Below are 13,496 nucleotides of genomic sequence, written 5' to 3' on the forward strand. Positions count from 1 at the left end.
CGTTTGACCATTCTTAATAAAAGCTGCAAATGGATCCAACCCAGTCTGGTCTTTCGCAACAGACTGACCAGTGAAAGAGTAGATATGAGATCTGGACTCCACATCATAGGAGGAGACCAGACCCTCCTCATAATCCACAAACACCCCCACCTTTTGCTTCTTCACTCTCAGAGAGAGAAATAAACACAGGGATCAACACAAGCCCAATATTCAGCCCAGAATCCATCCTGAGGACTCTGATCTTTCCCTTCCTGTTAAGAGATTTTCGGGCCACTACTAAATCCTACTTACTCTTTACCTTCAGCTGCACTTCAAAATAAAATCTACCTCAGGAGAATCCATCTTTTCCCAGGACACCAGCACAGTGATCAAACCTCTCTGGATTGTTTGGGAGCTTTTTTTAATGTCCCTGTGACTCACTTGTTTCTTATCATCAGATAGGATGAGAATTGGATGAGCTGTATCAGGAACCAGAGTCACATCCACTGAGAGAGAGATCAGAGAATAGGAATCACATCTTCATAATATAAAGATCTTCACCAGACCTACCAGATTGACTGAGTTTGTCGTCTAGAGTTTCCTGCAGCTGAGTCAGAGCTCTCCTCAGAGTCTCCACACTCACATCAGTGTTCATACTGATCTCAGGCCAGTTCCTGGTGTGTGGAGGACTACACAGGGATGGATCAATCTACAGCAGGAGAGAGGAGAAATCCCTCAGCATGAGGACTGAGTGTTGTCCTGTGATGTGAGCAGACAGAGAGACACTGACCTGTAGGAGCTGGAGGTGATCCTCAATGTGTAAGAGATGATCCAGCTCAGTGTTTCTCATCTTGAGTTCAGTGATTTCCTGCTGCAGCTCTTGAATGAGCTTTTCCTCCTGTTTCTCTGCCGCTTTCTGCTTCTCCTCCATCATCTCCAGCAGCTCAGACTGACATCTCTCAATGGAGCGCATCAGATCGCTGAAGAGATCAACATGGGCTGCTTTCTCTCGCTCTGTGCTTTCCTGAAAAATAGTTTTATTTATTTTTTGTAATTAAATCAGCTTTATCAAATAAGAGCATTATTCATCAAATATTGAAAGTCTGCTCACTTTTCTGAGTGTCTGATGTCCTGAATCTTCCTGATTCTGTCCTGGATCATCATCTGCATGTCTTTCTGTGTCTTCACCAGCCGATCCTATAGACAGACATGAACATATTTTATCAAGACATACCTTATCACTTTTCTTAACATGTATTTTCCATTTCTGACAAAATATATTGTTGGAATATTTAAAACCAGATTATTGAAGTAAGTTTATTGTATTGTTAGTAACTCGTGCCTTCTTCTTTTTACCCTCCTTCTCTAGGGGAACAGTGTTGTGAGTCTTGTGGTCGCCATCAGTGCAAAACACACACACATACATCTGATCATCTCTACAAAACAGCTCCAGAGGTTTCTCGTGCTTTTGGCATAAATAGTCCCTTATATTTTTCACAGGGTCCATCAGTGTCACAGAACAGCCAGGTTCTCCCGCCAGTCAATTACCACGATCCACGTCACCTGAGTTCTGATCACACGCACCTGCACCCCATCACCATCAGCACCCAGAACCAGATAAAAGCACTCACCTCCAGTTACTCAGTGTCCGATCTCGTTGCTACAACGTGGACTCTCCCCGACGATCTCCAAGACTAGATTCCAGTTCAAGATCTCCTACCGTCCAGGCCCTAGAAATGTCAAGGCGGATGCTCTGTCCCGCATTCATACCTCCGTGGAACATCAGGAGGAACCTGAGGGAATTCTACCAGCGGAAATGATTGCAAGCCCCATTCAATGGACCTCTCCACCAGTTGTCTCCGACACTCCACCTGCCAATCCGCCAGGCTGTCCCCCTAACCGGCAGTATGTTCCCAGGATCCAACGCACACCACTCATTTACTCCACACATGCTTCTCTCGGTACTGGCCACCCAGGGGCCAACGCTACTCTCTCGCTGCTCAAAGAGAGCTTCTGGTGGCCCAACATGGCCAGGGACGTGAGACGTTCGTTCAGGGCTGCCCAGACTGTGCCATTTCCAAGAGTTCCCATCATCTTCCTACCGGTAAACTTCTTCCACTACCCATACCCAATCGCCCTTGGTCACACCTAGGAGTAGATTTCATCACTGACCTACCCCCTTCGGATAACAACACTCGTATCCTCGTAATAGTGGACCGCTTCTCCAAGTTCTGTCGGCTCCTTCCTCTGCCTGGTTTACCCACTGCCCTCCAGACAGCAGAGTTACTATTTAATCATGTCTTCAGATATTACGGTCTCCCAGAGGACATAGTCTCAGATCGAGGAACCCCCTCTCCCACTCATCTTGGATGAAGGTGCCATCTATAGGATCCAGGAGATCCTGATTTCTCGGCGCCGTGGTGGTAAACTAGAGTACCTAGTCGACTGGGAAGGCTACGGTCCCGAAGAACGCTCCTGGGTCTCCAGGGAGGATGTCCTAGACCCAGCACTGCTGGACGAATTTCATACCAACCATCCTGACCGCCCAGCTCCACGAAACCGAGGCAGACCACAACGACGCCGAGGTCGGCCTTCAGGAGCAGGCCGTGGAGAGGGGGGTACTGTCACAGAACGGCCAGGCTCTCCCGCCAGTCAATTACCACGATCCACGTCACCTGAGTTCTGATCACACGCACCTGCACCCCATCACCATCAGCACCCAGAACCAGATAAAAGCACTCACCTCCAGTTACTCAGTGTCCGATCTCGTTGCTACAATCTCGTTGGACGATCTCCAAGACGTTGAGTATTACCTCTGCAATCCTTACCTGTTGAAACTTACCTCCTGTTCTCTTCCTCGTTGTCTTCCCCGTCTCCAGACCGTCCTGTGTGTCCTCGGATTCCCCGCTCTCCAGTGCGTCACATCACCGCCTCGGCCAGCACCTAAAGACACGTTAAGACACTTTAAGAAGCACGAATCATCACCTGCAAGACTTCTCAAGTTCACGACTCATCTCACCATTCACAGAACCACTCATCCTGTTACAATAAACACCACATGTTTTACACCTACCTCCGTGTTGCGAAGTGTCTGTCACAATCAGTTTGTTTTTCTTTAAGTTTGGGACTCTCTGATGAGGCTCCAGGTGAGTTTGACAGTAAGAGTTTTGACACAGCAGACAGGACTTCAGGGCTTTCAGCTTTCTTTCATCACAGATGTCACAGAGAACATCAGTTTTACTCAGACTGAACTTTTCCTGAAAGAGTTGTACAACCTCTCTAAGTGCTGGGTTGATCTTGAGGTCGGGTCTTTTACTAAATGTTTCTTTACAGAATGGACAGTAGCAGTTCAGACTGTTGTTCCAGCACTGGTTCAAGCAGCTCTTACAGAAGTTGTGTCCACATGGAGTGCTGACTGGATCAGTGAACACATCCAGACACACTGAACACTGAAGCTCCTCAGACAGAGAACCACTGGAGGACGACATAGCTGATGAGGAAAGAAATAATAAAAAAATGTATCACCTGCAGTTTATATCTGCACATAAAAAATTAAGTGATTTCACAGTCAAAGAGTATTGTTGTTCCAAATATGATATCAGTCACAGCTGAAACCAACGGAATCAATTTTATACAACCGATCAATAAACAGGGAATCAATATCAAGTAACTTGCATTTTAGATACAGTGTAGTCAGTTAATCTTTGCGCCGCCCAGAGCTTCTGCCAAAACTAGCTCTAAAGAGAGCCAAAGAAGAAATGGGGTCCGTTCTCACAGAATCTGTGCTAGGTCGCCATTATTTTTAACTGTAAACATGCATCTTTTACAATTGCGCTCACATCTCTTGTTGCATTTCATGCACAACATGCTAAAACAAGGCGCTCAAGTTAAAAGATATTCAATATATAACCCAGAAACTAACAATTAAAGATGTAATTGTTGCAATAATTATTATTTGCATCATTCATTCATTATCTTGGTTATTGACTTACATGGGGGTTTATCCATAAGTTGTCTCCTGGTTTGTCTTGGTAAAAATTCTGCCATTGCTCTTCTCTTTGTGTCTTTGCAGGAAAAGGCCAGAACACATTTTTATTTCACAGGATAAAATCTGTTCATCACTTTTACTTCCAAGTTTCTCAAATACAGCCAATGCTGTATTTATTTTAAACTCTCTAACATGTCTGCAAATATTTTATACTACTGTGAATTCATTTATTGATACCAAAACTGCTACAACACAAATTCAATTATTGGATGTGAAAGAGATTCACTCTTTATTGAATACAGCAGTAAAATTACTTTAAAAATTCGAATTATTTCGAATTTTCCCATTCAATGGCTTGCAGTTGTTGTTACTGTATTTAGTCAACTGAACTATATAATGACTATTTGTTTTGATCTGTTCTCTGTAATAGATCTGGAATATTTATATACTCAGACAGATCTTTTACAGATTCAGCCAGTAGTTCACAATCTTCCTGTTTTGCTTGACTGACTGATATTCCAAAAATAAACCAAACAATATTTTAAACATTTTTCATCAATAATCAAAGCTAGTGTGTCGATTTAATTAAAAATCCACATATTATATATTTTAGAAACTCTAAATTAGAATATTACATAATTCATCAATGCCCATTAGTCATGTAGCCTAGATATTAAACCAATCGTGATCTGACACAAGAAGTTCAAATTTCATTGGACAATAATGTGAAGTGGAGTGGTTGTTTTCCGTTCTTATTCATAAATCGTTATTCATAAATAACATTTTCCTTACACATACATCTAACCCACGGAGTGCAGTTTTCAATGTGTTCAGTCTGTCTAAACTCAGACTTTGACCCTGTATCGTGTCTTTTATGGATTTTTTATTTTTTTTATGTATTACATAAACTGTACACAAATCCAATGTCATTATATAAAGCATGTGAATACTAACTGTTACTATCACAGTAGGGCATTAAAATGCTTAAAAGATCATTACGAATCTGCTTGTTGTTCTGCACATCACTTACAGTAATAATTTGGATGCCCATGTTTTTGCAGCACAGCATCCATGTACAGAAGCTGATCAAGTTTAGTATGTTGTCTCCATCTTGTGGTAAAGTAACATAGGAAATTACAGACTGCACTACTGGTAATAATTAACAACAATGACTTTTACTTGCTTTATTCAATAATAAATTGTGAAATAATGTATATTATTATTAAATAAATAAATTGTATTATAATATAATAACTTAATAGAGTGAAATTCCCTAATGTGGGACAATTTTTGCATTTCTGACTTATGTGACATATTGTGATGTGTAGCCAAAACATTAAATCCACCATAAATACTATTTTAAAAATCAGGACCAAACCAGGATGTCTCCTAATTAAATAACCTGCAGAGATTAATTCATTACATCTCTGAAAACAAGCAGTTCTTGCATGTCAAGACACTCACCATCATCCTTATCTATAACCTCATCTGCAGTAACAGCATTCGAATATTGCATAACAACACTAACACCCTGTAAATAACATTTTTTGCCCCACAAACCATGCCCCACCACACATTTATGACTGACTGAAGTACTGTCCTACATTAGGCTAATCATACTGTCCCCCTTTTCGAAACCATATTTCCTAAAGTGGGACACTAAATTGAATTAAAATATAAAATAAACAGTTTACACATACAAAGTTGTACTATTTTTTGATGGACAAACATTTTATAAGCACATTAGCACATGATTGTTTTGCTTAAAATTAAATTTCCGGAAACTTTCCAAAAAATCCTGGAAAGTTTCCAAAATTTCTGGAAATTTACTGAAAACTTTAAACCTTTTTGCAACTCTATTTAAAATTAATTTATACTCCTTAATATCAAGTTTGTCAAAGCTCCATGTCAGTGACTTTGGGTTGTCTTCACAGAAGGTGCTTTTTGTTTGATGATTGCTCCACCCTCATATGTGAAACTGGACCACAAAACCAGTCATAAGTGTAACTTTTTTCGAAATTGAGATTAATACATTTTCTGAAAGGTGAATAAATAAGCTTCCATTGATGTATGGAAATGTCAATGTATGATGTATGGTATTGTTAGGATAGGACAATATTTGGCTGAGATACATCTATATGAAAATCTGGAATCTGAGGGTGCAAAAAGTCAAAATACTGAGAAAATCGCCTGTAAATTGGTCAAAATTAAGTTCTTAGCAATGCATATTACAAATCAAAAATTAAGTTTTGATATATTTACGGTAGTAAATTTACAAAATATCTTCATGGAACATCATCTTTACATAATGTCTTAATGATTTTTGGCATTAAAGAAAAATAGATAATTTTGACCCATACAATGTATTTTTGGCTATTGCTACAAATATACCCGTGCTACTTTTGACTGGTTTTGTGGTCCAGGGTCACATATAGGACTGGACATTTGAGAGCTTTGGCTAACCTGGAGTTTCACTGGCATTCATGTATTTATCGGGGAGCTAGAAACACTTGACCTTAGGCTGTGTCCCACTTTAGGGCAATTCAGCCTACTCAATATTAAGATTGCACTGCTGAATGTGAATGTATTATTTTACATGAACACACACTCAGTTAATTCATACCAACAACTGAATGGATCTATCATATAAGGGCCGTTCACACGGATATAAAATGAGCAGTCAACAATGCATTGAACACCATTGGGAGTGAAACCATTTAACTTGATTCTACGCAGTACATTGTCAAAATACTATTTGCAAGTCTTGGTGAAATTATCTGATTACTGAGGCAAAACATAACACATCTTGTAATGGAGAAAATGTGACAAACAACGCAGAAACTCTAACCTTGACCATTGATGACATCGGAAACGTAATAGCGCAACTTAAAGCAACTATTTGATCACATTACCACCTAAAATCTTCGTGTAGCGAAAACAGACTTTGTGAGAGGGGTTTCACTGCCTACGTTTGGAGGCAAAACATATTGCACATGCGCACATAACACTATGCAAAATGAGAAATTTCATGCTTTATGGAAGGATGTTGGTGTAATTCAATTTGCCCCCTACAGGTGTAATGATTCACCATGCTGCTGTTCTCACATAATCATCTATTTAATACCAATTTGCATCCACTTCAGTTCATGTAGACTAGTGACTAGGATCTCATGATAACTGCACAACTTCTGTGAACCTGTGTGAGACTTTTCTTTTGTTTTAGGATTTAATGCTGATTGTTTGGCTTTGGTTAAATATGAAAATAATTAGATTTGGCATAGCTAGTAATTTCAATTAATATTCTTCTGTCATGTAACATAGCCAAAATGTTGCCAGACAACAACAAACTTGGTGCATTCATATATAATTTCATTAATGCTTTATGTTTACAGAGTTTTGTTGTATTTTTCATTCAAAAATGGCTTTTTTGCATTTTTCAAATTGAGTAGCTATGGAAACTGGAGTTTGTTTTCTTTCATGAGTTGGTGGGGCCTCTGTGTTTTCCAATCATATTTTAGAGCAGAAACATTTGTAATAATATCCATGCTTCTGCAAATAGAACAGACACTGTATTGCAGGAATATTGGATGACTTTGTGCTTGGCTTTTGAATTAGGAGTATTGTATGGTGGCCGAGAGAGCTCAACACGCTGCAACTTCAGAAAACACATGCAAAAAGAAAAAGCACCAGCAAATCAAGAAAACATCATACGTTTGACAGCAAGTGGTGCAAATGCTCACAACGCAAACAAATAAAGAAACGCGCTGCAAATGCTCACAATACAACCAAATAAAGAATTTTATTTGCAGTGCGTTTCTTTATTTGTTTGTGTTGTCAGCATTTGCAGCACGAGTGTTGTCAAATTGATGAAGTTGTTTACTTAATTTGCAGGTGTTGAGCTCTCTTGGCCACCGTAGGTCTTGTACAATTATGCTCAGAAGCTTTTACGAACAGGGGCCACATTTCTTTTAAATTAGTATGAAAACTGGTAGTTCCAAGTACCAAATTTTCCATTAGAAAAATGTCATGACTTTTTACATTAGGGGTAACATTAGGCTACATTTGTAAGCTGAGAGTGTATGTTGGCTGTGGGCTGTGTAAAGGTTAAAAACTGGTTGGCTGACACATTTATTCTTTTAGCTGAAATTACTTTATGGCCAAAGATTATCAATATGGAAAAGGCAAGCAATTCTGCTGAAAAAAAAAAAAAATATATATATATTAGTATTGTAGTGCAAAGACATCCTTTTCTTTTATCATCTTTGACAGCAGGTGGCGCTGAAGTATTTGTTTTTTACTGTATGCTGAACTGCAAACTGTCTTTTAAAGTGAACACTAGTGCTGTCTCAAGGAGAAAGTTAGTGTAGAGATGAGTGTTTGCATCTATTTCACCCACATCTATTTGATTTTTTTGTTTTGTTTTAAATATGTATTTTTAATTCATAAAATATCTAAGATAGGATGTGATAGGATTTAAATCTGTATATTTTTCAAATGTCATGCATTTCAGAGATGTGAGATGCTGTCAGTTGTGCTACTGCATTTATAAAAGTAATTTTTTATTCATTGTAATCCCAATTGAAAATGGACTGTATCACAGCTGATGCACTGGTGGTTATCTTGACAATATACGACTAGCCTACATGGTCATTTCAAACATTTTCTGACAGAAATGCCTATTAATCTGCATTTTGTCTAACGACAAGGCCTAATTTGTGTCAGGCTATCAAGTGCTTTGATACTATTGGCTGTTTAATAATGCAGTGGAAAATATGTTGGCAGCATGTGTTCGTCTCTGTTAGGCTCCAGTACTTCATCTGAAGAGCACTATGCTTAACTTACCTGAGAGTTCATCTACCATTACATTGAAGAACCCTGCAACAACACACTGGCACAAACAGCTATAGCAGCAGCTCACACACACGGCTGCGCTTGAAGTGAATTAAAATATTGAGGACGCAGCATTATGTAAATGCAGGCCCATTCCCCTCTCCAGCTCTCGGAAAATTGGATGATGTGTTACAATGATACCGGAGTGAATAGAAGGGCACGGTCTCAGGTTCCCATCAGCAGCATTTCCTCCTCTTCTGCCATCTTACTATACTCTTTTCTCTAGCCCTATGCTTTCCTTTATTAGATATGCCTGCCAAACCCCACAACAAGTATTTGAGCTTGCACAAGAGAGAAGGCTCTGACTGAATATTTGACAAACCGAGATGTGTAAGATGCATATTGAGGGGGTGGAAAAGGTTGGGAATTAATAAATAGATTTTCTTTTTCAATAAGTAAAGGCAATACTTAAACTAATAATCCTAATAGACAATGATTACTTTGTTATAATAATGATTAGTTTAATTTTTGTAGTCTGTCCTTCATTAAGTGGTCAGTATGTAGGCACTTATTATCTTTAGCACATTTCTTGTCCCATTATGTTTTTATTATAAAAACAAATTGTACCCGAATGAATAGTAGAAATTATATAGTTTGTTAAAGAGATACAGTGCCTTCCAAAAGTAATGGAACAGTAAAGACAAAATTGCTCTGTTGGCTGTGGAGTCAATATATTTACAAATATGATTAAAAGATGAATATGAGACAAAACTACAGAATGTCACATTTTATTATTGGGTTATTAAACACATAGATGTTTTACCAGCTACGAAGTTCAGCACTTTTAGAGATTCATCCCTCTATCTGATGTGAGCATAAGTATTGGAACAGTTGCCTCTCAGGTCTTTCTAAGTGATCAGCTGTGTCCTGTTGCATTAATTCTTCAGATATTAAAAGCAGGGAACGTGTCGTATCAGTTATATCCATTACTTCTGTATTCTGAATCTTGCATTCGATGATGACGCACACAAACCAGGATGAAGACGAGGGGGCTGACTTTGAGAGAAAAGACAGCAATTTGGATGCTAAAAGAAAAGAGGAAACCAGTTAGAGCTCTAGCAAAAACAAAGGGCATGGAGAAATCAACAGTTGGAAACCACCAGCAACCAACTACGACCTGATCGGCTGAGAAAACAACAGTAGTTGATGACAGACAAATCATAAAAGCTGTGAAAATGAATCCTAAAAGATGTGTCTGTAAAATCACCAACAACTTCCAGAAAGCTGGGGTGATGCTCTGACAATCTACTGTCCTCAGGAGACTTTGACACAGAATTACAGATGCTACACAGCAAGATGCAAACCTCTGACCAGCACCAAAAATAGAAAGGCAATATTAGAGTTTGCAAAAAAGCACCAAGGTGAGCCAGATGAGTTTTGGAACTGTGTTTATGGACCGATGAGACAAAGACGAACCTTTATCTAAGTGATGGGAAAGCAAAAATGTGGAGAATAAAAGGGAACTGCAATGATCCCAAGCATACAGCCTCATCTGTAAAGCATGGTGGAGGTGGTGTCATGGCATGGGCATGCATGGCTGTCTCTGGAACAGGCCCTCTCAACTTTACTGATGACTTAATGTATGATGACAGTAGCAGAATGAATTTGAAAGGGTACAAAACCATCTTGCCTACCAATATTCAAGAAAATGCCACCAGATTCATTGGGAAGTGCTTCATATTGCATCAATGACCCAAAACACCCTGCCTGTTCAGTCAAGGAATTTATAAGGGCAAAGAAATGGAAAGTCTTAGATTGCTCAAGTCAATCTCCAGATTTAAATCCGATTGAACATGAATTTCACCAGCTGGAGAGGAGAGTAAAGGCAGAAACTCCCCAAAACAAGCAACAATTGGAATTGGCTGCATTTAAGGCTGGGAAAAGCATTTCAAAGGATGAGACCAAGAGTCTGGTGATGTCTATGGGTCACAGACTCACTGCTGTGATTGTTTATTTACTCACCCTTATTTTGTATCAAAGTTGCATAACCTTCTTTCTACTGTGGAGCACGGTAACACTTGACAGCATTCTCATTTGTTAACTTTAGTTATGTATTAGCTAACACTGCACAATATACAGCACTACTTACAGAATTTGTTAATCTTCGTTGAAGTTATTTATTAAAAATACAATTGGTTAATTGTTCATTCATGTTCAGAGTACATTAATGTAACAGATACAAGTTTTGATTTAAAAAATCTAATATTAAATGTTTAAATAAACATTAAGATTAATAAATGTTTTAAACTTATTATTCATTGCTAGTTCATGTTAAATAATGTAGATAACTAATGTTACTAAAGTGAAAAAACGTTCCACTATACAGGGTTGGAATGACAGGAGTGAGTAAATGACTTTCAATTTTCATTTTGAAGTGAAATATCCCTATAAGAGGTGCTCTGTTACTTTAAGTGATTAAGTGACTTATATTCACTTGGCAGATGATCAAATAGGCCAAAAAATAGACTTAGGGTACAGACAACAACATTGTTGCAACGATCCCCATTCACATGGATCTGTGACAACTAAAATGCTGTATTATGCATGCCAGTGTAGTAGTAGGTGACGTCAGTTTGAAAAGAAACTCAATTTACCTATAGAAATTCATATAGTGCTTCTCCTAGCGTGTGCCTCACAGCACAATCCTATTGTTCTAAATCGGCCGGCTTGCTATCATGGTACACTGGGATGGCAGTGCAATGAAGTTATGAGGTCAAAATCCTGGCAATAATCAAGAACTTAATCCGCTTATCTATAAAGGGCAGGGTTAGAGGAAGAATGGTACAATATAGTGGAAAAAGAACTGCTTGCTTTTATACGAACACACACATACACACACCTGGGCTTTGTTCTGCGGTGGCCGGTCATACATCTAACAGCCCCCAGTTTCCATTTACCTCCAGATTGCTGGCGACCGATGACCCGGCGACCCCAATCCGCAGAAGGCCCTGAGGAGGGCCCATCAATACTGGCAGCAGCTTGTTTTTGTCTGCCCTGCTGGATAAATGATGCCATTGGCTGGCACACACACTCACACACATCATCTCGACTCTCAAACTTGATAGAGTGGGGCCTTGTGGTAAAGAGGCCTTGCATTTGGGACGTCGGCCAATTTTGCAGACCTTGCTCGAGTGCGGTGAGATGCCATAGGGGGCTCTGGAGCACAAACTCCCTCCCTTTCCATTTCTCTCTCACTCTCTGCTTCTCTACATTCGCCGTGCCCTCTTCTCCCTCGGCCCTCCTTGTTACAGATGCAGCAGATTTAGTTAAGGGTGCCCTGAATCTTGAACCGTACTGACCCAGGTCCCTCATCACAGTCAAAGTAATGCATTCATCTCATCCTCCGGCCAGCCCTTGGGTCGCAGCCTTATCTATCCAGCATTTGTACTGCTGTCATCTTGCTGGCCGGAACCCATAAGTTCTCACTCTGCCAAGGGAAAGCAAGCGGATGTTGTTCATGTAAGCTCCACTAGAGGTCGATTGCTCTTAATATGAGGAACAATTGAAGATGAGGATATTATTTGATATGTCCCACTGACATACTAGCCTTACTATTTCTGCACTATAAACTATAAATTGTTCTTGTTTAGTTTGAATCATGTGACTTACCTGTTCTAAAAAAAAATCAACTATGACTATATCTACAACAGAGGTTTGACTGAAATAAGTTTGAGTTTCTTAATTTCATATGTTTTAGTGTTTAATTTAAACAGTTTTTTTCTTATTTACTGTAGTGTTTTATCATTTAATTAATTATTTACTTTTATCAGCTCATAAACCCTCTGGAGTCCCCTTGTGAACCCCAGTTTGGGAAACCCTGGTTTAGATGTGGAAATTCTCATTTGCTATTGAGAGTCCAAACCTCTGATAAAAACAACACAATAATCCACAAGTAATCCACACCACTCCAATCCATCAATTAATGTCTTGTGAAATGAAATCCAGCATGGCCTCTGGAGATTCTTCGGAACGCAGAGATGAACAATAACCCCCCGAGGCGAAGGATCAAGAAACACTGCGGGAAACGCGCTGGAATTCGAAATAGACTCAGGAAAAGGGCTCACAGTCCTTCTCTTCCGAGGATTCTACTCGCAAATGTCCAATCCTTGGAGAATAAGATGGACGATCTTAGAGCCAGGATTAGTTTCCAACGGGACATAAGGGACTGTAACATCCTTGTTTGTCTGAAACGTGGCTTTCGTCCTCGGTCCCGGACACTGCTGTTATGCCAAGTGATAACTTCTCTGTTTTTCGGACGGACAGAACAGCAGAGGCCGGTAAATCCAGGGGTGGAGGAGTGTGTTTCAAGATGTTACGACCCCAGTGTGGATCATATTGTGTGGGTTTGGTTGTCCTTTGTCATTTGTTTTGTAGGTTGGAGTTGGAGTGAGTGACGTCATGATGACTGATGGTTTACACCTGTGCTAGAGCTGATGCCGGCAAACAAAAGCAGCTCCCTTCAGTTGTGACGGGGTGCTTTCCCCTAGTGCCATTTTGTTGTCGTCTTAGTTGTTGTTTTGTTCTCGTTTTTGGTCTGTTCTCTTACTTTATTACTTTTACTTTAATAAATGTTATTCCTTTTTGCATATCACTTCAACGTGTCATCTCCTTCTTTGTCGCGGCTTGCGAGCCGGCCGTG

At 39.6% G+C, this 13,496-nt stretch overlaps 1 pseudogene across 1 annotated transcript; it reads right to left on the reverse strand.

Moving 5' to 3' along the window:
• Positions 1-328: 328 nt before the first annotated feature.
• On the reverse strand, positions 329-3,467 carry LOC306878866 (E3 ubiquitin-protein ligase TRIM47-like; annotated as a pseudogene). Its single transcript has 5 exons — positions 3,078-3,467; positions 1,322-1,483; positions 1,091-1,176; positions 770-998; positions 329-688 (listed from the first exon to the last, which is right to left on the reverse strand). The product of its transcript is annotated as an E3 ubiquitin-protein ligase TRIM47-like (transcript).
• Positions 3,468-13,496: the final 10,029 nt, after the last annotated feature.

The sequence above is a fragment of the Barbus barbus genome (genome assembly GCF_936440315.1).
Source record: "Barbus barbus genome assembly, chromosome: 1".
Classification (NCBI taxonomy): Eukaryota; Metazoa; Chordata; class Actinopteri; order Cypriniformes; family Cyprinidae; genus Barbus; species Barbus barbus.